The 24,945-nt window shown below is 43.0% G+C and overlaps 1 long non-coding RNA gene across 17 annotated transcripts in view; it reads right to left on the bottom strand.

Moving 5' to 3' along the window:
• LOC147356934 (uncharacterized) overlaps positions 1-15,935 on the bottom strand; it is a 514,461-nt gene extending 498,526 nt beyond the window's left edge. For 4 of the 17 annotated variants that reach the window (XR_015143651.1, XR_015143657.1, XR_015143644.1 and 1 more), the window contains exon 1: positions 15,108-15,935. This is a non-coding gene — a long non-coding RNA (uncharacterized LOC147356934). Of the gene's footprint in view, positions 1-6,936; positions 7,239-8,377; positions 9,038-15,107 lie in introns of those variants that run through there. The other 13 variants (XR_015143654.1, XR_015143645.1, XR_015143648.1 and 10 more) reach the window with 7 other exon arrangements.
• Between the last annotated feature and the right edge of the window lie 9,010 nt (positions 15,936-24,945).

Below are 24,945 nucleotides of genomic sequence, written 5' to 3'. Positions count from 1 at the left end.
ACCTAAATAATAAATAAGCCAATTGTCCTAACTCATAGGAGCATTAAAATAGAAGGTGAGATTCTGTAAACACCGCAAGGAGAGTACAGCAGTTTCCTATTGCCACTGCAACAAATTTGGTGGCTTCAAACAGCCTAAACTTGATCGGGAGATCAAAAGTCTGAAATGGGTCTCATGGGGCTAAAACCAAGGTGTCTGCTGGGCTGTGTTTCTTTTTGAGGCTCTGGGAGAGAACTGCTCTTCTTGCCATTTGCAGCTCCTAGAGCTGGTCTGAGTTCCCTGACTTACGGTTCTTTCCCCCATCTTCAGAGGTACCAACTGCATCCCTCTGACCTCTGCTTCTGTCCTTATCTCTTCTGAGTCTCCCGCCTCCCTCTTTCAATTCTCACATCTACAAAATCTTTTGCTGAGTAAGGTAACACGTTTACAGGGTGCAGAGATTAGACTGTAAAGAACCATTATTCCCCCTCCCACCGAGGTAGAATATTTCAATGGGACAACAGGAAGAGGAAGAGGCAATCTGGACTCCTGGGAAACAAATCAACACAAATTTCATGACGTGGTGTGTACTTACATCATCAATAGTGAAAATCACATGCAAAAGTAGCTGCTATATACTAAGATGGATAACCAACCACACACTGTGTGTGCATAGCACAAGGAAATCTGCTCAATGTTATGTGGCAAGCCTGGATGGGAGGGGAGTTTGGGGGAGAATGGATGCATGTGTATGTATGGCTGAATCCCTTTGCTGTTCACCTGAAGCTATCACAACATTGTTCATTGGCTGTACCCCAACACTAAATATGCATGTGTGCTGAGTCACTTCAGTCATGTCCAACTCTTTGCAACCCCGTGGAGTGTAGCCTGCCAGGCTCCTTTGTCCATGGGATTCTCCAGGCAAAAACACTGGAGTGGATTGCCACATCCTTCTCCACCAATACAAAAATGAGTTAAAAAAAAAAGAATATATGTATTTATATATACACACATATACAACTGAATCACTTTGCTGTACACCTGAAACTAACACATTATAAATCAACTATATTTCAATAAAAATTTTTTTTAAACTAGCTAGAGGGAAACTAATAGACCATTCATCACTCAACATACTTTAATAAAGAATTTACTTGGGGACTTTTCTGGTTGTCCAATGGTTAAGACCACAATTCTACTGCAGGGGGCGTGTGTTTTAACCCTGGTTGGGGAATTAAGATCACTCCTGCCACAAAGCGCAGCCAAAAAAAGTTTATTTCTAAACATTGTGTAAACCGGTGTGGTACAGAAGAACCCATTCTATCACTCTCCAGCTGTGTGACTTGGAAGGTTTAGATATAGCCTCTCTGAACTTTGGTTTCCTCAACTGGAAAACGGGGTTAATTACAAGTAGAATGTGTACCTGATTGCCCGACACAGTAAACATAACAAACTGTTGGTAATACCTGAATTCAAAATGATTTAAAGTTCATTTTTTCAACACCTACTGATAGAACTTGCTATATATTCCAGGAAGCTATGTGACTCCATACTGAAATCATCATCTGTATCAGGCTCTCACTGTGCATTTGTATTGGGTTTGTGCCTTTAATTTCAGGGCAGTGCCACGGGATAAAATGAACCCCGAGTAATTCCTAATAGTAAGACTATTAAGAGCTAATAAGTAGTGAGTGCTCACAGTTACAGCAAACACTACTCCAAATGTTTTACCAATTTCATCTATTTTAATCCCCACAAAGAGTAGTATGTAATTTGTAATTTGTCATCGTCTTGGCAGGACCCTTCTCAAGCTAAGACTTCTGACTCACTGGCATGTTACAGAAAACTGAATTGTTAATCAAAGGGAAAAAACAGTCAAACGGGATGTAATACAATTTCAGGAAGCGTCTGAAATCATCGTCTAAAATGAGCAGCTGAGAGAGGGTTTGTTACATAGATCCACTTGCCTGCATTATCCACTTTTCAGCAAAATTTATTTGTTTAGCTGTTTACAATGCTTACAGGCAAAGGCCCCAAAGGCAGGAAAACCACCTGAGTTTCAGGCTCCAAACCAAGAGTTCGTGTGTAGAGCAGGGTTTTGTCATCTTCCTCTCTTACTCTGCCCTAGGCTTTCTGTCAGAGGTTGCTTCTATTTAATAGATAAAACCTCTTTTGGCTTCCAGATTAGTCATCCCACCTAAATACTGCTTCTAATGAACTGAGTTAAAACAGGGACCAGAAATGGATATTCTGCTGTCTGACAAGGAAAGAAGAGATAGGGAAAAACCCTGCAGCATAAATGCCATCACTGGGCATGAAGAGTGTCTATTGTATCTTGCAACGTGGACTGGAAACTCAGACCTTACTGCACAACCATGAACAAATCAAAATGAGAGGGAAAAAAATGAAAATATGTATTTTCTCTTTAGGGAGTACTTCAACCAAAGTAAACTGCTGCGAAGTCTGCTAGGTTACTTCAGTCGTGTCTGACTCTGTGCAACCCCAGAGACAGCAGCCCACCAGGCTCCCCCGTCCTTGGGATTCTCCAGGCAAGAACACTGGAGTGGGTTGCCATTTCCTTCTCCAATGCATGAAAGTGAAAAGTGAAAGTGACGTCGCTCAGTCGTGTCCGACTCCTAGCAACACCATGGACTGCAGCCTACCAGGCTCCTCCGCCCATGGAATTTTCCAGGCAAGCATACTGGAGTGGGCTGCCATTGCCTTCTCCGAAAGTAAACTAGGAAAGTATTGATACATGGGGTTTTCTGAAGACCAGTAATTGTGATAATTCTTAACCTGGGAATTATAAATAACCCAGCTAAGGACACAGAAAATGCTCCTAGATCTACCAACTTTCTTTTTCATTAATCTGATTTTTAAAAAAGGTTTGAAGCATGATGGCAAGAACTACCAAGTAATTGGAATTAAAATGAACTCTCATAATTCTAAACAAAAAAGAGTTATCAAAAAGAACTTTGAGCACCTCCTGCTGCTGCTGCTGCTAAGTCACTTCAATCATGTCCGACTCCGTGTGACCCCATAGACAGCAGCCCACCAGGCTCCCCTGTCCCTGGGATTCTCCAGGCAAGAATCCTGGAGTGGGTTGCCATTGCCTTCTCCAAGAACCTCCTAGAGTTAAAAAAAAAAAAAAAACATGAAAAGCAAGTAGAGAACATCTCCTTCTTCCTCGATATCTTATGCTTTATGTCAATTACAAAAGAAAGTTAGCAGGAAGAGCTGTCCAAGCAAGCGTGCAGGCAAAATGATGAATATACTTGGATGTGACTTGAATGTCACTGAAAAACCAATGTGAATATAACTGAGCCCTAGAAGTACAGTAGCTGTGATTCCTGAAACTATTACCACAAAGTTCGTTCTTTGAAAGGCTTCTGGAAACGTGCATATTTACTGGGTTCAAACTAACATTTTTAAATGTGTATATTCATCTGTTTTAAGCACTGTTGCCACTTGGCAAAGAGCATTCTCTAAGAAATGAGAAAACAGAATAGGTATGATTTGATAGGGAAAAGAGTAAGGATCCTCACACTGACTTGTGGGGCTTTGAACATTGAATCCAAGAGTTCCACTGAAATATTTTGTTCATTTGGTCACTTTAATTCTTTAGCACAGCATTTAAAACATAGATTATTGCTGTTCAGTTGCTAAGTCTTGTCTAACTCTTAAAGACCCCATGGACTGTAGCACATCAGGATCCAAGGGGTTCTCCAAGCAAGCATACCAGAATGTGTTGCCATTTCCTTCTCCAGGAGATCTTCCCAAAGCTAGGATTGAACCCGTGTCTCTGGTATTGGCAGGCAGATTCTTTATCACCGAGTCTCCAGGGGAGTCCTTCAAACATACGTGCACACGTACTCAGTAGCTTCAGTCGTGTCTGACTCTTTGCAACCCTGTGGACTGTAGCCTGCCAGGCTCCTCTGTCCCTGGGATTCTCCAGGTAAGAATACTAGGTTGCCATGCCTTCCTCCAGAGGATCTTCCCCCCCAAACATACATAAGACTCAGTAAATATTTATGGAAAGGAACAATGATTATGGGTTGGGAAGATCTCCTAGAGAAGGGAAAGGCTACCCACACTTCAGTATTCTGGCCTGGAGAATTCCATGGACTGTAGAGTCCATGGGGTCACAAAGAATCGGACACAACTGAGTGACTTTCAAAAATCAATAGTGATTATGACAATGGTGAGAATGATGAACACTTGACTACTAAGTATCAGGTGTTATTTAAAGTGCTTCACACTTTTTAAATTCTTTTAATACTTCCAACTACCCTAGAAGGTAAATGCTGAGGTTCAGAGAAGTTCAGAAACTTGCCTGAGGTCACGCAACAAGAAGGCTTATGAGCCAGAATTCAAAAGGAGGTGTTTGGGCTCCAAAGCAAGTCAGGAAGGGAAGAGGGGGAGAAAGGACTGAGAGAAGAATCATAAAAGGAAAAAAGGACTGGAAACAAGACAGAGAGGAGAAGCTCTGCCAATTCTGCTTACCTCTGGTTTCCCCCAAAGGTTAGCATGCAAGGCAGTGGTTCCTCAATAGGAAACAGAGTCCCCTAGACAGGTATGTGGCATGCAGAGGATAAAGGAAAATACATAGAAAATACATTGGCAGACACCTCACAAATCAGAGTTTAAAAGTTCAGCGACTGAAGGGTACTTAACTCTGTCTGAGGGCTGGTCTGCCTCAGCATGGCCTCCCCTGCCACCGGGTGGGACAGGAACCGAGGAGATACGTGTGATCAGTCGCTCAGTCCTGTCCGACTCTCTCGTAACTCCATGGACTGGACTGGAGCTCGCCAGGCTCCTCTGTCCGTGGGATTTCCCAGGCAAGAAGACTGGAGTGGGTTGCCATTTCCTCCTCCATGGGATCTTCTGGACCCACAGATCAAATCCAAATCTCCTGCACTGACAGGTGGATTCTTTACCACTGAGCCCCCTGGGAAGCCCCGAGGAGATCTGAGGCACCTACACGGTTCCTTAGGCAACGGAAGTATCCTCCCATCCCACTGACAATCTGGAGGCAAGAACACTCATCAAGGAGGCACGATATTTAGCCCTGTTTTGGTGAGTAACATTTTATGTCTTCTATCACGATAAAAGGTGGTTGAACAATTTGAGTTTTACTTCATTTTATGCCAATTCTTTTCGAAGACCTTTCGATATTTGTTGCAGTCTAAAATCATCCTCATTCTGATTTTTGCTTTATGTGTCTTTGCTTCTTTGTTGTTAGGTGTCTAATGGCTTATGATATCTGTCTTCTTTGTGAACTGTACCTTTTATCATTGAAAATATTCATCTTTGTTTCATTAAAAAACAAAGTGTTAAAAATGAATAAAATCATCCTCTAGGAATGACTTTACATCAGTAATGCTATCCTGTGCCCACCCATAATTTAGCATATTTAATATCATTAAATACCCTTTCTGACAGCATCAAATATTGGGAAACAATTTGCATAGGTACCATAGAAGACAGACTTCCAAGCTCTGAAATGACACTGCTCGAGCAATCTAACCCTCCAAATCTCTCTTCCTTTCACTGGCTTCTATTTGAAATCCCTTCAGCAGGAAAAAGCCTTTTGTTCCTTCATAAAATACAAAGTATAAATCCTTCTGAAAGAGGCAAACCAAGGACTAAAATGATACTAGAAATGTGAAGTCACTCAGTCGTGTCCGACTCTTTTGCGACCCCATGGACTATAACCTGCCAGGCTCCCCTGTCCATGGGATTTTCCTGGCAAGAACACTGGAGTGGGTTGCCATTTCCTTCTCCAAAATGATACTAAATTGTTATCAATTAGTATCATCTTCTTTGGGGGTTCACATATTTTGAGGGTGAAATACAGCCCTGGGGGTTGCAGAAGGGAATAGGGCAGAGATGAAAAGAGGAAAAGAGGACACGGCTGTATAAAATTGGCAGCACGTAAATGTCACCTACAGTCCAATTTTTCCTATGTTTGTGTTAGTTCCTCAGTCGTGTCTGACTCTTTGCGACCCCCATGAACTGTACTCTGCCAGGTTCCTCTGTCCATGTAATTCTCCAGGCAAGAATACTGGAGTGAGCTGCCATTCCTTTCTCCAGGGGATCTTCCTGAACCAGGGATCGAACCAGGGTCTCTTGCACTGCAGAAAGATTCTTTACCAAAGTAAATTTTTCCTAAAGTAGACTTAAATGCTGATATATATTGGTTTGATATGATTTCAAATCCACTTGTTTTGGACTCTTTTTTTTTTTTTTAATCTAAGACTGAGGTTGTTTGGTTCTGAGTGAAGTTATATACATTTAGGAAGCTGTAGCCAGGTGTCAGGGCTGACCCCTGTGGTCACATGCTCAGCAGCTCAGTTACTGAGAAGCCTTGATGGACAAGAACGTGTAGGAGGCAGCTCTGGGAGACATTAAGGTTTGACCAGCACCCTAAGAGTGCTCTGTCTGCGTTGCTGATTTCAACAACAGCAGACCGAAGACCTTGTGGCATTAGCTTCTGTTTTGGCAAGATGATTCCTTGCCAGGTAGTGGTGAAAGCCATGCAGTGGCCCAAGGAGATCATCTTGCCTGCCAACACTGATATCTTTGTTCCCTAGCAACGTGCCCTAGAAACAAAGGACTTTTACTTTGCACTGACAGCTGGACATCAGCTTACCAAAGGTACATCTGAACTAAATTTGGACTTTATTCCTTTCATCTTCTCTTTGCCTGAAACAATAGTGTGGTTAATCTATTACTGGTTGGAGTGTGTTACTTCTTATGGCTTAATTAAAAGATATGATCCTGTATGCTATTGGCTTGTGAAATTAGTTTAATTCCCATAGTTACCCTATGTTATGGCAACCTATGGCAAAGATAACCTATAGCAAAGATGATCTCAGTCTCTGAATATTATTTGCCACACCAGAAAAAATAAACACCATTTCCCATTCAGATTTAAAATACATGTAAAGTAGCATATGTGGCTAAAAACTTGAATTATTTAATAAGATCAAGAACACTTAGATTTGAAACACTTAGATTTGAAACACTGTTTTGTTATCAACCAGGTCTGTGAACTAGGGCAGGTTCCTCAGTTCAGTTCAGTAGCTCGGTTGTGTCCGACTCTGCGACCACATGGACTGCAGCACGCCGGGCTTCCCTGCCCATCACCAACTCCCAGAGCCTACTCAAATTTGTGTCCATGGAGTCGGTGATGCCATCGAATCACCTGATCTGCTGTCGTGAGGTGCAGATTCCTCACCATGTTTCAATTCCCTCATCTGAAAAGTAGATTAATAATAGCAGCATTTCATAGGGTTGCCAACATTATTGAGTGCAAGGCCTTGCTTCAAGGCCACAGAAGCGGAGCCCAGAATCAAGGTCACCCCCAAAGCTGATTAAGCCCCTTTATAACCATTGCCAAAAGCCCCCTGATCATCACCGGCAGGCTTCCTGACTCCAAATTAGGCAAAAGTCCAACCCGATAGTCACCCTATAGTGCTCTAACCAATCATCTAATGCCAGCTTTTCAGCAGGAATCTCCTTTGTCTTGAGGCTATAAAAATCGGCTATTATCCACAAAAACTATCACTCTCCCTGGTCTGTCAGGAGATCGGCCCACGATGCTCAAAGTGCCCTCATTATCTCTGTTCTTTGTTCTGAATAAACTCCCTTCTGAAATACTCTGTGTCTAGAAATTCTTTTCCAATCTGCACTCAGACTGCCTCAATGGAGATTCAAATACATTAAATATGTAAGGCATCTGGAAAAGTGTCTGACATACAGTAACTACTTGATAAATGTTAACTATTACTATTGCTTAACACAATATAATAATTATAGATAATATAATAATTGAAGGTTATTATAGTCATTCTGTTTAAGCATGACTGGTCAATAACAGGAAGAGCTTCTATGTGCCCCAGTGTTCATAGCAGCACTATTTACAACAGCCAGGACATGGAAGCAGCCTAGATGTCCATCAACAGAGGAATACATAAAGAAAATGTGGTGTATATATACACAATGAAATATTGCTACTGCTAAGTCACTTCAGTCATGTCCGACTCTGTGTGACCCCATAGACGGCAGCCCACCAGGCTCCCTATCCCTGGGATTCTCCAGGCAAGAACACTGGAGTGGGTTGCCATTTCCTTCTCCAGTGCTTGAAAGTGAAAAGTGACAGTGAAGTCGCTCAATCGTGTCCGACTCTCAGCGACCCTATGGACTGCAGCCTACCAGGTTCCTCCATCCATGGGATTTTCCAGGCAAGAGTACTGGAGTGGTGTGCCACCACCTTCTCCGAATGAAATATTAGTCACCCTTAAAAAAGAACGAAGTACTGGCCTTTGCAGGAACATGGATAGACCTAGAAATTGTCATACTAAGTCAGAGAAAGACAAATATATGATATCACATCTGAAAAAAAGTGATACAAATAAATTTATTTACAAAACAAATAGACTCACATTTGAAAACAGATATAGAAAACAAACTTATGGTTACCAAAGGGGATGGGAATAAGGGATAATTTAGGAGTTTGAGATTAACATCTATACACTACTATATATAAAATGAATAAAATTTTAAAAAAAAAGGACCTAATGTACAGCACAGGGTACTCTACTCAATATCTTATAATAACCTATAATGGAAACAATGAGAAAAAGAATATATATATATATATAAGCTGAATCACTATGATGTAGATGTAAAACACTGTAGACATCAATAAAAAACAATGAACATCAATAAAAAAGTTAATAATAAGGAAGCACTTCTCATAGATAACTTTTCTCTAGGGAATTATTTCACGCTCACTTCCCTGGTAGCTCAGAGGTTAAAGTGTATGTTTGCCTGCAATGCGGAAGACCTGGGTTCAATCCCTGGGTCGAGGGAAAAGGAAATGACAACCCACTCCAGTACTCTTGCCTGGAGAATCATATGGACGGAGGAGCCTGGTGGGCTACAGTCCACAGGATCGAAAAGAGTCGGACACGACTGCACGACTTCACTTTCACTTTCAAATCAAACAGTACCAGTAGCAATGGGCTTCCCTGGTGGCTCAGTGGTAAAGAATCTGCAAGACAAGCAGGAAACACGGGTTCAATCCCTGGGTTGGGAAGATTCCCTGGAGGAAGATATGGCAACCCATTCCAGTATTCTTGCCTGAGAAATTCCACAGAAAGAAGGAGCCTGGCGGGCTATAGTCCATGGGGTCGCAAAGAGTCGGACATAACTTAAAGACTGAGCAGGCACCAGTAAGAATAGGCACAACATATAAAATTTCCTTTAAGTATTTGTTCTACTAACTGCCAAGGTTATATCAACTCTACTTAGAGGCTGTTCGCTGATCAAAAAGATATTAATCTAATCACAGTTGCTTGGAAGCTAGAAAGTAATGACTATGTCACTTAGGCTTTCTTAAAGTTATTTAATAGGATTTACAAATTTGACACATGAGTCATTGACGAATAGAACTTCTGTCTTTTACAGGTAAGGTTATTTATAATGTCCTTCTATAAACTGGTGAATGTAAATGATGATTCTACAATTCAATTTTGCCCTCCTTGCATCATTCATTCTGACATTATTGAATGCTAAAAGAAAATATGAAAATGAATGGCTTATAGGATGAATTCAGAATCACTGAATTTAGAGCTGAAAGGGATCTTGGGAATCATACACCCTTCTATCAGGAGAAGCCACATGTCTTGGGTAATCTGCTACATCTCCTAGAAGAGAAAACAGTTATTCCTATACCTGTCTTTTAATACATCCAACACTATACCTGTCTTCTACTACTTCTATACCTGTCTTCTAATACATCCAACTCTAAGACCTCCAAGTGTCTGGGAGATTTCTTACCATGTATACTTCCAGGAGCTCTGGAGACAAATACTCCCCACCTGGTTTTTTGTCTAGAGTAAACAGAAAGTCAGAACACAATACCTGAAGCCATGCTCTGTTGCCACTCGATGTTACCTCTTTACAAAGTCCTCTCTTGACCCCACAAATACCACTGTCAACTACAAACTGGCACTTGCCAAGGGCATTTTCCCTGAACCTTGTGCTGGTGCTGCTTTTGACCATCAACATGCCCTAAAAGGAGTTCAGGGTGCAAGAGTGCAAGTGCTCCAGGGAAACTGGCAGAACAGGTCTTTAGATGGTTGGATATTTTCAGAAACTGATTTCGTGATCCCAATCTTTGCATCCCAATCTTTGCACTGAATCCCTTCATGATGACAACAGCTCCTCGTGACTAGCACAAAACCTCTTGTAAAATAAGCGCTTGATTGCACTGAACTTTGCCTTCACCAAAATCTTATATCTTGATTCTTGATCTTCCCCCACAACCTCCTTGGAGCAGTTCCTCAGAATTATCTGAGGTGCGGTCTCCCGGGTTGCAGTCCTCATTTTGCCCCAAATAAAACTTAACTCACAGCTCTCACATTGTGCATCTTTTTTAGTCGACACCACCATCACAATGCTTCCCTGGTGGCTCAGATGGTAAAGAATCTTCTCCAATGCAGGACACTTGGGTTCAATCCCTGGGTCAGGAAGATCCCCTGGAGAAGGGAATGGCAACCCACTCCAGTATTCTTGCCTGAAGAATCCCATGGACAGAGGATCCTGGTGGGTTATAGTCCATGGGATACAAAGAGTGGGACACGACTGAGCAACTAACAATTTCACTTTCACCATCACAATACCATGTTATCTTTCACCCATTCAGTTTGCTTTATTTTCCTTTAAGGCACATTTATGATATAAAAGTATTACTATTATCAGAGATTGGTTGGCTGGTTTGTTCATTAATGTTCCCTCACCAGAATGGAGTGATTTATTCATTCATTAATGTTCTCCTCACCTCAGGAGAGTACAGGCTGCACTTCTCTAGTTCACATCACATCCCTGGTACCTGGGACAATATCTCACATATTTCAGATGCTCAGGAAAACGGATCCACCTGGGCCCACATCCTAAGAGGGAATGCACACTTTAGACCTCAGTGTTCAGCCCTGAAAGTCTACATGTGGAATCGAAGAAAAAGAGTTTAAGTCCACAAGTTACAAGAATGATATGGGCAGGGAACTGTCTATGGCTGGCTCTTTGCCATGGACAGATTCTAAGGAAAGATAGGAACCAGGACACCAAGGCAGAGAAAGTTACTCATGACACGTTTCATATGTAAGGGAGGCAACATTTTATCCTACTTCCGTTATCAGCAGGAACTCTTTAACAAAGAGACATTAACAAAAGTAAGCAGTGTATCAACACAATACCACTGGGAAGAAACCTAAAGGAAAAGTAACTCAAGCTGGAGTGCTTAGATTCCAGCTTACATAACCTCTTGACAAAACAACATATTATAGAGAAATGACAAAACAAAGCACACAGTTTCAGGCTTCCAAAAGTGGCAAACTGAGGAGAGATAAATACATGGGAGCAACTAATGAAGGAAAGCTTGTTTGCAGATTCCTCTGGAAGGTCTCTGGGCTCATAAGAGGGTCCCCAGTAAAAAGAGAGCATATACCCTGCAGAAAAAGTTGGCTTAAAGCTCAACATTCAGAAACCTAAAATCATGGCATCTGGTCCCATCACTTCATGGCAAATAGATGGGGAAACAATGGAAACAGTGTCAGACTTTATTTTGGGGGGCTCCAAAATCACTGCGGATGGTGACTGCAGCCATGAAATTAAAAGATGCTTGCTCCTTGGAAGGAAAGTTATGACCAACCTAGACAGAATATTAAAAAGCAGAAACATTACTTTGCCAACAAAGGTCTGTCTAGTAAAGGCTATGGTTTTTCCAGTTGTCATGTATGGATGTGAGAGTTGGACTATAAAGAAAGCTGAGCACCGAAGAATTGATGCTTTTGAACTGTGGTGTTGGAGAAGACTCTTGAGAGTCCCTTGGACTGCAAGGAGATCCAACCAGTCCATCCTAAAGGAAATCAGTCCTGGGTGTTCATTGGAAGGACTGATGCTGAAGCTGAAACTCCAATACTTTGGCCACCTGATGAGAAGAGCTGACTCACTGGAAAAGACCCTGATGCTGGGAAAGATTGAAGGCAGGAAGAAAAGGGGATGACAGAAGATGAGATGGTTGGATGGCATCACTGACTCAATGGACATGGGTTTGAGTAAACTCAGGGAGTTGGTGATGGACAGGGAGGCCTGGCGTGCTGCAGTCCGTGGGGTCGCAAAGAGTCAAACACGACCGAACGGACTGAGCAAATGAACTGAACTGATCCTGCAGAAAAGCGGGAGCTTTTCCTGAGTTTGCTGCTTCCTAATTGCTTTCAGTTCAAAATAGTTTTATGTCAAAGAGGAATACTTTGGAGTGACGTATTCTGGTTTTCTTCACACCTCTGACCCAGTCAAATTTGAAACCGGATTAATTCCCAATTGCTAAAAGTGGAATTACCATATGATGCAGCAGGCCCACTCCTGGGCATATATACAGCAAAACAATAATTCAAAAAAGCACATGCACCCCTGTTTTCATAGCAGTGCTGTTCACAACAGCCAAGACGTGGAAACAACCTGAATGTCCACTGACAGATGAAGAGATAATGAAGCTGCAATATGAATATACAATGGAATACTACTCAGCCATAAAAATGAAGGACATGATGCCATTTACAGCACCATGGATGGAAGTGGAGATTATCATACTAAGTAAGGTCAGAAAGGGAAAAACAGATACCACATGACATCACTTATATGTGGAAACTAAAATCCAACACAAATGAACCTATCTACAAAACAGAAATAGACCCACAAACATAGCGAACAGACACGTGGTTGCCAAGGGGGAGGGATGGTGCGGGAGTATGGGGTTAGCAGGTGCAAACTGATGTGTGTGTGCGTGTGTGTGTGTATCGCATGGATAAACAGCAGTCCTACTGTTGCAGGGAATAACCAATTCTGACTACAAATTAGAACCATTTCTTTGACTTGCTTTCCATTGCTTTTATTATAATCACACATAATGTCCGGCCTCAGAGAATCCTGCCCCTCTGCCTGTCTGTTAAACTGCAGTGCCTTTGTTCAGGACCCTGTCCACCTGCGGATGGCAGGAAGGAAGAAATTAACACATCCTCTGCCTAGAATTTACAAGATTAATGGCTGTTTTACTTTGTTCTCTCACTTCTCCTGCATCACTGTTCTATAAAAGAACCTGGCATCCAGACCTCGACAAAATGGTTATTTTGAGACATTAACATGCCGTCTTCTGAGTCAGCCGCTCTCTCTGGTTGGGGTATTCCTTGCCTCAACACCTTGTCTCCAAATCATTGGCCTGTCGTGAAGCAAGCAGAGCAAGCTTAATCTCGGTAACACTACTGTATAGCAGAAGGAATTATATTCAATATCCTGTGATAAACCACAATGCAAAAGAATATTAAAAAGAATGTGTATGTATGTATATATACATATATAAGAATCACTTTGGCTTATAGTAAAAATTAACACAACATTGTAAATAAACTATACTTCAATAAACAAAATCTCCTTAAAAAAATTTCCAGTTGCACAGCCCTAAAATTTATTCCTTACTTTAAATTCTGTTCCTGTCATTTGCAACTGAAAGTCTCAAGAGTGGAATTTACAGTAAGAACAACTGCAGACCTCAGCCCTGGTTGGTGTTCTTACTGTGGTATTTTGGAGGATGTAGCTTTCAGATTTTCTGTCTTCAGGTTTTTTTAATTACAAGGGCACAAAATCAAAAGAAGGGGCATTTATTGGTCACCAAACTGACTTATGTATTACTGAGGCAATGTCTAGAAAAATCAATTTATTGCAAATGTTTCCCACAGGTTTGCAGATTTTAGGCAATTAACAAAAGCTGCTGTAATTCACACAAAGAGAACATTCACTGTGTTGCCAATAACTCATTTTGAAAAATTAGGTCCTCATTGTGTTGAACTTTGTGAGAAGTTTAAAACTGCAGAGTAGCGCCTGTGCTATTTCCAATAATGATCCATTGACATGGAAGATGACAACATATACCATCTAGAGGCCGTCAGGGAAATTTGGAGTATGTGTGTGAGATCCGTTTGGAATTAAACACGAGGAAATGGATATTAGAAAATAACAGCATATCTTGCAGGAAATGAACAAGCTAAAAAAACTCACCACACCTGAATGGGCCCTGACGCTGTTTCGGTACCAGAATTGGGCACCCTCACACCATTACATAGAAAGCTTCACTAGCCCACACCAGCAGTTAGATCTCCAACAACAAGCCTCAGGCAACCAGATTTCTCCAGCAAGCAGGACTCCCACTTGCCTCTTATTGGAAATAACCAACCCAATCTGCTTCGGGAAACTTGACAATGCAGTACAGCATCCCCAGGCCCTGCCTTAAAGGGCAATATGCCCACTTGCATATATCAGGGCTCAGATTTAGAGAGATGCCTTTTTCTCACAAGATCCTGCTCTTCTGACCTGACCACCCCTAACCTTTGCCCTGATCCAGGTCCCTGGCTGCCCTGAACTGCCTAGCACAGGCTTATGCAGCACAGATCCTTCAGCAGGCACTGCTAGCCAGATCCCAACCACTTGCATGACCTCAAGGAAGATGGGTGAAAACCCCCTCGAATGGCCCCAAGCAGAAGCTGCAAATGGGCTACAGTCAGTCTTCACCTGTTCTCCAAGTCTGGCTTCCCTGACGGTCATGCCCAGGAGTGCCAATGGAGGACCTTGGACAGCCAGGGTCCTCCAGGATGGTGGAGCTAAGTGCATGCTTCCAAACAACTGCAGACCATCCAAGATGGAGGACACACACCCCCACAAAAATCACTCTGAGACAACAACGGGCAAATTGGCTACCTGTTCCAGGTCTGTGGCCACCCAGAACCACTTGGCACGCGCACATGCAGTAAGGGAATCCCTTTGGCTCATTTTAGGCAGCTGGGGCCCTCCAGGCCTGTGGAAAGAGCATCAAGCCCCCAAATTCACATACCCTCCAGGGTAAGGGAGCGCACACCCAGAAAAATCACTCTAAAATGGCAGAGGCAAATTGCCAACCATCTCCCCTTTTGTCTCCCAAGAGTCTTTTCCCATGAACCCCCTTTCTCGCGGTCTTTGCTTTGCCTTCTAAGAGGTCCCGCAGCCCATGCTGCATGCGCATCATGACTTACCCGGTTAACAGTCCTCGGGCAGCGGGGTCCTCCAGGCCTGTGGAGCTGGGTCCGGGCTCCAAACTCCAGAAAAGCCTCCATGGTGAAGGGCCCCAGCACCCCAAAATCATTCTGAGACTGCAGCTGCAAACCACCGTCGACCGACAGTTTTCCTGTGAACTTTATGTGGGATCAGCGTGCCAGCTTCTCTAGGAACCAGGGCTCGCAGGAGTCTCTTACCTGGCAAACTTTGGTTAGCTTGTGGGACCCAGGCCTGAAAAGGTAGTGGAGCAGCCTTGTATTTTGCCAGGAGGGTAAATAGTCTCCATTGAGTAAGTGAAAATTAATCAAAGGCATGGGATACAAACTGATGACCTTTAGTCTCATTTGAACCTCCTGCCAGGTCTGGCCCTGGGCTTCTCCAGCAGCCAGTGTTCTGCTCCCAGCTCCCAGCAGCCTCTGCGGCACCCGGCCAGGTGTTCTCCATCAAGACAGTGCAGCCCCCACCTGCTCTGCCTTAAGGATGAATATGCTTACCAGGGTTTGGAAATTCCGCAGAAACCTCGTTACCCTCAATCCTCTTGCTCCTGTGAGCCAGCCTGGGCAGCAGTAGCCCCTCAGGTCTGTGGAACAACAGCTCGGCCCCAACCACAGGCATAGCTACCAGGTGGAGGGCACTCAGGGCGTAAAAATCACTCTGACGCGGCAGTGGTAGACTGGCCACCGTCAGTCCCCATTTGGACTTACTTCTTCTGGTCGAGTGCTGGGCTCCTCCAGGACTTAAGGCTTCCGGGTGTTTCTTTTTTTTTTTTTTTAATTTAAATTTATTTATTTTAATTGGAGGCTAATTACTTTACAATATTGTATTGGTTTTGCCATACATCAACATGAATCCGCCAAGGGTGTACACGTGTTCCCCATCCTGAACACCCCTCCCACCTCCTTCCCCATACCATCCCTCTGGGTCATCCCCAGTGCACCAGCCCCAAACATCCTGTATCCTGCATCGAACCTGGACTTGTGATTCATTTCATATATGATATTTTACATGTTTCAGTGCCATTCTCCCAAATCATCCCACCCTCTCCCTCTCCCACAGAGTCCAAAAGACTGTTCTATACATCTGTGTCTCTTTTGCTGTCTCACATACAGGGTTATCGTTACCATCTTTCTAAATTCCATATATATGCATTAGTATATTGGTGTTTTTCTTTCTGGCTTACTTCACTCTGTATAATAGGCTCCAGTTTCATCCACCTCATTAGAACTGATTCAAATATATTCTTGTTAATGGCTGAGTAATACTCCATTTTGTATATGTACCACAGCTTTCTTATCCATTCATCTGCTGATGGACATCTAGGTTGCTTCCATGTCCTGGCTATTATAAACAGTGTTGTGATGAACATTGGGGTACACATGTCTCTTTCAATTCCAGTTTCCTCAGTGTGTATGCCCAGCAGTGGGATTGCTGGGTCGTATGGCAGTTCTATTTCCATTTTTTTAAGGAATCTCCACACTGTTCTCCATAGTGGCTGTACTAGTTTGCATTCCCACCAACAGTGTAAGAGGGTTCCCTTTTCTCCACACCTTCTGCAGCATTTATTGCTTGTAGACTTTTGGATAGCAGGCATTCTGACTGGCATGAAATGGTACCTCATTGTGGTTTTGATTTGCGTTTCTCTGATAATGAGTGATGTTGAGCATCTTTTCATGTGTTTGTTAGCCATCTGTATATCTTCTTTGGAGAAATGTCTATTTAGTTCTTTGGCCCAATTTTTGATTGGGTCGTTTATTTTTCTGGAATTGAGCTGCAGGATTCTGGGTGTTTCTTATTGGGGAATATTCGTCTGCCAAGACAGTCAAGTAAACCTTACGTTTCCGTCTTTAGCAGGGATAGTGCCCACTGGATAATTCAAGCCTGTGATTAGGCTTAACCCTGTGAACCCCCTAATGCTCCCTACTGTGACCAGGCTTCTGTTTATTTATGCTGAATTCCAGGCCCCAGTTCCCCACTGCTGCACAGCAGGCCGATGTGCATTTCACATCCCTTCAGCCGTCTTGGGGCCTGCCCACCTCTAGGTCCCCAACACGGAAGCGCCGCCATGCTAGAGGGTGCCCACCTACTAAAATAACTCTTTAGGTGAAAGGTGCAAATTGGCTACCACTGCCGTTTCCAACCGACAGGGTTCCTGAGTATCTTTTATTGGAAAATATACTGGCCAGGCGGCTAGGCCCCGCCCTGGCCAAGCAGTTTAGTGACCTTTCGTTTTGCCTTCAGGAGGAATATCCTTTTTAAGGGACCTTAGACCTTGCACATGAAGGAGATCAGTCCTGGCTGTTCATTCAGTTCAGTTCAGTTGCTCAGTCGTATCCGACTCTTTGCGACCCCATGAATTGCAGCACGCCAGGCCTCCCTGTCCATCACCAACTCCCGGAGTTCACTCAAACTCACATCCATCAAGTCAGTGATGCCATCCAGCCATCTCATCCTCTGTCATCCCCTTTTCCTCTTGCCCCCAATCCCTCCCAGCATCAGAGTCTTTTGCAATGAGTCAACTCTTCGCATGAGGTGGCCAAAGTACTGGAGCTTCAGCTTTAGCATCATTCCTTCCAAAGAAATCCCAGGGCTGATCTCCTTCAGAATGGACTGGTTGGATCTCCTTGTAGTTTAAGGAACTCTCAAGAGTCTTCTCCAACACCACAGCTCAAAAGCATCAATTCTTTGGTGCTCAGCCTTCTTCACAGTCCAACTCTCACATCCATACATGACCACAGGAAAAACCATAGCCTGGACTAGATGGAACTTGTTGGCAAAGTAATATCTCTGCTTTTCAATATGCTATCTAGGTTGTTCATAACTTTTCTTCCAAGGAGTAAGCGTCTTTTAATTTCATGGCTGCAGTCACCATCTGCAGTGATTTTGGAGCCCAAAAAAATAAAGTCTGACACTGTTTCCACTGTTTCCCTATCTATTTCCCATGAAGTGATAGGACCAGATGCCGTGGTCTTCGTTTTCTGAATGTTGAGCTTTAAGCCAACTTTTTCACTCTCCTCTTTCACTTTCATCAAGAGGCTTTTGAGTTCCTCTTCACTTTCTGCCATAAGGGTGGTGTCATCTGCATATCTGAGGTTATCGAGATTTCTCCCAGCAATCTTGATTCCCGCTTGTGCTTCTTCCAGCCCAGCGTTTCTCATAATGTACTCTGCATATAAGTTAAACAAGCAGGGTGACAATATGCAGCCTTGACGTACTCCTTTTTCTATTTGGAACCAGTCTGTTGTTCCATGTCCAGTTCTAACTGTTGCTTCCTGAACTGCATACAGGTTTCTCAAGAGGCAGGTCAGGTGGTCTGGTATTCCCATCTCTTTCAGAATTTTCCACAGTTTATTGTGATCCACACAGTCAAAGGCTTTGGCATAGTCAATAAAGCAGAAATAGAAGTTTTTCTGGAACTCGCTTGCTTTTTCCATGATCCAGCAGATGTTGTCAATTTGATCTCTGCTTTCATTGCCTTTTCTAAAACCAGCTTCAACATCTGGAAGTTCACGGTTCAAGTACTGCTGAAGCCTGGCTACTTTACTAGCATGTGAGATGAGTGCAATTGTGCAGTAGTTTGAGCATTCTTTGGCATTGCTTTTCTTTGGGATTGGAATGAAAACTGACCTTTTCCAGTCCTGTGGCCACTGCTGAGTTTCCCAAATTTGCTGGCATATTGAGTGCAGCACTTTCACAGCATCATCTTCCAGGATTTGAAATAGCTCAACTGAAATTCCATCACCTCCACTAGCTTTGTTTGTAGTGATGCTTTCTAAGGCCCACTTGACTTCACATTCCAGGATGTCTGGCTCTAGGTGAGTGATCACACCATCGTGATTATCTTGGTCATGAAGATCTTTTTTGTACAGTTCTTCTGTGTATTCTTGCCACCTCTTCTTAATATCTTCTGCTTCTGTTAGGTCCATACCATTTCTGTCCTTTATTGAGCCCATCTTTGCATGAAATGTCCCCTTGGTATCTCTAATTTTCTTGAAGAGATCTCTAGTCTTTCCCATTCTGTTGTTTTCCTCTATTTCTTTGCATTGATCGCTGAGGAAGGCTTTCTTATCTCTCCTTGCTATTCTTTGGAACTCTGCATTCAGATGTTTATATCTTTCCTTTTCTTTGCTTTCACTTCTCTTCTCTTCACAGCTATTTGTAAGGCCTCCCAGACAGCCATTTTGCTTTTTCTCATTTCTTTTCCATGGGGATGGTCTTGATCCCTGTCTCCTGTACAATGTCACGAACCTCATTCCATAGTTCATCAGGCACTCTAGCTATCAGAACTAGTCCCTTAAATCTATTTCTCACTTCCACTGTATAATCATAGGTATTTGATTTAGGTCATACCTGAATGGTCTAGTGGTTTTCTCCACTTTCTTCAATTTCAGTCTGAATTTGGCAATAAGGAGCTCATGATCTGAGCCACAGTCAACTCCCGGTCTTGTTTTTGCTGACTGTATAGAGCTTCTCCATCTTTGGCTGCAAAGAATATAATCAATCTGATCTCGGTGTTGACCACCTAGTGATGTCCATGTGTAGAGTCTTTTCTTGTGTTGTTGGAAGAAGGTGTTTGCTATGACCAGTGTGTTCTCTTGGCAGAACTCTATTAGCCTTTGCCCTGCTTCATTCCATATTCCAAGGCCAAATTTGCCTGTTTCTCCAGGTGTTTCTTAACTTCCTACTTTTGCATTCCAGTCCCCTATAATGAAAAGGACATCTTTTTTGGGTTCAAAGCACAGCTCCTGTCTAGCTCTAGGTGAGTGATCACACCATCGTGATTATCTGGGTCGTGAAGATCTTTTTTGTACAGTTCTTCTTAGTATCTTTGCCACCTCTTCTTAGTATCTTCTGCTCTGTTAGGTTCATACCATTTCATTCCTTTTTTTGAGCCCATCTTTGCATGAAATGTTCCCGTGGTATCTCTAATTTTCTTGAAGAGATCTCTAGTCTTTCCCATTCTATTAGTTTCCTCTATTTCTTTGCATTGGTTGCTGAGGAAGGCGTTCTTATCTCTCCTTGCTATTCTTTGGAACTCTCCATTCAAATGGGTATACCTGTCCTTTTGTCCTTTGCTTTTTGCTTCCCTTCTTTTCACAGCTATTTGTAAGGCCTCCTCAGACAGCCATTTTGCTTTTTTGCATTTCTTTTTCTTGGCATGGTCTTGATTCCTGTCTCCTGTACAATGTCATGAACCTCCATCCATAGTTCATCAGGCACTCTGTCTATCAGATCTAGTCTCTTAAATCTATTTCTCACTTCCACTGTATAATCATAAGGGATTTGATTTAGGTCATACCTGAATGGTCTAGTGGTTTTCTCCACTTTCTTCAATTTCAGTCTGAATTTGGCAATAAGGAGTTCATCATCTGAGCCACAGTCAGCTCCTGGTCTTGTTTTTGCTAACTGTATAGAGCTTCTCCATATTTGGCTGCAAAGAATATAATCAATCTGATCTCGGTGTCGACCATCTGGTGATGTCCATTTGTAGAGTCTTCTCTTGTGTTGTTGGAAGCTGGTGTTTGCTATGACCAGTGTGTTCTCTTGGCAGAACTCTATTAGCCTTTGCCCTGCTTCATTTTGTATTCCAAGGCCAAATTTGCCTGTTATTCCAGGTGTTTCTTGACTTCCTATTTTTGCATTACAGTCCCCTATAATGAAAAGGACATCTGTTTTGGGTGTTAGTTGTAGAAGGTCTTGTAGGTCTTCATAAAACTTTTCAACTTCAGCTTCTTCAGCATTACTGATAGGGGCATAGACTTGGATTACCGTGATATTGAATGGTTTTCCTTGGAAACAAACAGAGATCATTCTGTCATTTTTGAGATTGCATCCAATTACTGCATTTCGGACTCTTTTGTTGACCATGATGGCTACTCCATTTCTTCTAAGGGATTCCTGTCCACAGTAGTAGATATAATGGTCATCTGAGTTAAATTCACCCATTCCAGTCCATCTTAGTTTGCTGATTCCTAGAATGTTGATGTTCACTCTTGTCATCTCCTGTTTGACCACTTCCAATTTGCCTTGATTCATGGAACTAACATTCCAGATTCTTATGCAATATTGCTCTTTACAGCATTGGACCTTGCTTCTATCACCAGTCACATCCACAACTGGGTATTGTTTTTTCTTTGGCTCCATCCCTTCATTCTTTCTGGAGTTATTTCTCCTCTGATCTCCAGTAGCATATTGGGCACCTACTGACCTGGGGAGTTCATCTTTCAATGTCCTATCTTTTTGCCTTTTCATACTGTTCATGGGGTTCTCAAGGAAAGACTACTGAAGTGGTTTGCCATTCCCTTCTCCAGTGGACCACATTCTGTAAGACCTCTCTACCCGTTGGTCTTGGGTGGCCCCACACAGCATGGCTTAGTTTCATTGAGTTAGACAAGGCTGCAGTCCATGTGATCAGATTGGCTAGTTTTCTGTGATTGTGGTTTCAGTCTGTCTGCCCTCTCATGCCCTCTCTCAATGCCTACCGTCTTACTTGTATTTCTCTTACCTTGGACGTGGGGTATCTCTTGGGTAACTTAGAGCTTTAAATTAGGCAGATGCTTTGTTCCCTAATACCCCACTCAGTTGACCCGGCCTCTCCTTACTAGTGACCAGCACCCTGGCTTCACTAACATGCAGAGTATGACCCTCTCTCCATGCCTTGGGCAGCTGGGATCTGCCCACCCACCCACTCAAGTCCTGTGGGGCCATGGCCAGGTGTCACCATGAGGATATCTTCCTGGGTGGAGGTTATGGTCCAATGCTTTGGCTGCAGAGGTGGTGAGAGTCCCCTTTCGATTTTCCTTGATGAGCCCTGGCTGTCTCTAAGAATCAGGTCTCCAAGGTGTCTCTCATCCAGGATGCCACAGTTCCACCATGCGAGGTTTTGGAGTTCCCAAGTGATCTGTCTTAAAACTGATATCTCCCTGCCTCCTGCCCCAAGTCTCATAAAACTTCAGGAGTCTTTTGCTTGGGGTGGGGTGTGTGGGTGGGGGGTTTCCTTAGCTGGGAAACTACTCTCTCCAGAGCTGTGCTAATTCACTTACCCTATGCTGGCTCCATTTTAGTGGGGGGGAATGGAAACTAGAGTCAGTTTTTTCTCTGGTTTAGCCTTTTGCTCATGCTATCACAGTAAGTTATTAAAGGTTTGATTACTGCATTCATTTTGGTTCATTTTTGTAGGCAGAGGGCACGTAACAGCTCCACTCAGCTGAACCCTTCACACCTGTGTTTTCATTGGTGTGTGCATGCATGCTCAGTCGAGTCTGACTCCTTGTGATTGCATGGACTCTAGCCCGCCAGGTTTGTCTGTCCATGGGATTATCTCAGCAAGAATACTGGAGTAGGTTGCCATTTCCTCCAGAGAATCTTCCTGACTCAAGGGTTCAAACCACATCTCCTGCGGCTCCTGGGTTGGTAGGCAGATTCTTTAACATTTGAGTCAGATAATATCTCAGCATGGCCCACAGGGCTATGTGGTCTGAGCTCTGCCTGTCCCTTCAGTCTTAGTTTGTAAAACACTTTCCCCCAATCAATACTCCAGCCATGGACTTCCCTGGCTGTCCAGTGGTTGGGGGCATGGGTTCGATCCCAGAACAGGGAACTAAGATCCCACATGCTGTTCAGTGCAGCCAGAAAAAAAAAAAGAAAGAAAATCCAGCTACACTAGCTGTCTCTCAGTTCCCTGATTATACAATACAAAGCTCTTTCCAAACGCTTAATGTAGGTTTGAAAAGTAGAGCTTTAGGCTGAGGTTGGAAAAGCCTTGGAATGGAAGCAGAACATGGTTGGGCCAGGCTGGAGGTTGAGGGGGAGTAAGAAGCGTGCCTCCTGACCTAATAGAGTAGCCTCTACTCATGAAAACTTTAAGACAAGTGGTGTAAGGTGGGTGGGGGGCGTGGAAAGGGCAGAGCCAGGCATCAGTTAGGGCAAATTGGTAGACTGAGCACTCAATAAAAAAGTTACAGGATTGGCCTGTGTATTTTCAATGGAATGCAGGTATAGGAAGCACTATGGCGAGGACTTTAATGGAAAAATTGACTGGTGGCGTGAAAGTTCAGAGTATATTGATAATAGAGTATCTTATGTTTCTTTTTTTAAATTAATTTATTTATTTTATATATACATTTAAATATATATTTAATATATAATTACAATAATTAAATATTGTATTGGTTTTGCTATATACTGACATGAATCCACCACGGGTGTACTTATGTTCCCCATCCTGACCGCCCCCCCCCCACCTCCCTCCCTATCCCATCCTTCTGGGTCATCCCAGTGCATGTTGTATCATGCATGAATCCTGGACTGGCGATTCGTTTCACGTATGATATTTTATATGTTTCAATGCCATTCTTCCATATATTCCCACCCTGACCCTCTCCCACAGAGTCCAAAAGACTGTTCTATACATCTGTGTCTCTTTTGCTGTCTCTCATACAGGGTTATTGTTACCTTCTTTCTAAATTCCATAGATATGCATTAGTATACTGTATTGATATTTTTCTTTCTGGCTTACTTCACTCTGTATAATAGGCTCCAGTTTCATCCACCTCATTAGAACTGATTCAAATGTATTCTTTTTAATGGCTGAGTAATGCACTGGTCATAGCAAACACCCTCTTCCGACAACACAAGAGAAGACTCTACACATGGACATCACCAGATGGTCAACACCGAAAACAGATTGATTATATTCTTTGCAGCCAAAAATGGAGAAGCTCTATACAGTCAACAAAAACAAGACTGGGAGCTGACTGTGGCTCAGATCATGAACTCCTTATTACCAAATTCAGACTTGAATTTAAGAAGTAGGGAAACCACTAGATGACTCAGGTATGACCTAAATCAAATCGCTTATGATTATACAGTGGAAGTGAGAAATAGATTTAAGGGCCTAGATCTGATAGATAGAGTGCCTGATGAACTATGGAATGAGGTTCGTGACATTGTACAGGAGAGAGGGATCAAGACCATCCCCATGGAAAAGAAATGCAAAAAAGCAAAATGGCTGTCTGAGGAGGCCTTACAAATAGCTGTGAGAAGAAGAGAAGTGAAAAGCAAAGGAGAAAAAGGAAAGATATAAGCATCTGAATGGAGAGTTCCAAAGAATAGCAAGGAGAGATAAGAAAGCCTTCCTCAGCGATCAATGCAAAGAAATAGAGGAAAACAACAGAATGGGAAAGACTAGAGATCTCTTCAAGAAAATTAGAGATACCAAGGGGACATTTCATGCAAAGATGGGGTCGATAAAGGACAGAAATAGTATGGACCTAACAGAAGCAGAAGACATTAAGAAGAGGTGGCAAGAATACACAGAAGAACTGTACAAAAAAGATCTTCACGACCCAGATAATCACAATGGTGTGATCACCCATCTAGAGCCAGACATCCTGGAATGTGAAGTCAAGTGGGCCTTAGAAAGCATCACTACGAACAAAGCTAGTGGAGGTGATGGAATTCCAGTGGAGCTATTCCAAATCCTGGAAGATGATGCTGTGAAAGTGCTGCACTCAATATGCCAGCAAATTTGGGAAACTCAGCAGTGGCCACAGGACTGGAAAAGGTCAGTTTTCATTCCAATCCCAAAGAAAGGCAATGCCAAAGAATGCTCAAACTACTGCACAATTGCACTCATCTCACACGCTAGTAAAGTAATGCTCAAAATTCTCCAAGCCAGGCTTCAGCAATACATGAACTGTGAACCTCCTGATGTTCAAGCTGGTTTTAGAAAAGGCAGAGGAACCAGAGATCAAATTGCCAACATCCGCTGGATCATGGACAAAGCAAGAGAGTTTCAGAAAAACATCTATTTCTGCT

The sequence above is a fragment of the Bos grunniens genome, chromosome 16 (genome assembly GCF_055505025.1).
Source record: "Bos grunniens cultivar Pamir isolate PY7600 chromosome 16, Bosgru_T2T1.0, whole genome shotgun sequence".
NCBI classification, from domain to species: domain Eukaryota; kingdom Metazoa; phylum Chordata; class Mammalia; order Artiodactyla; family Bovidae; genus Bos; species Bos grunniens.
This window is presented reverse-complemented; position numbering and strand designations above follow the sequence as displayed.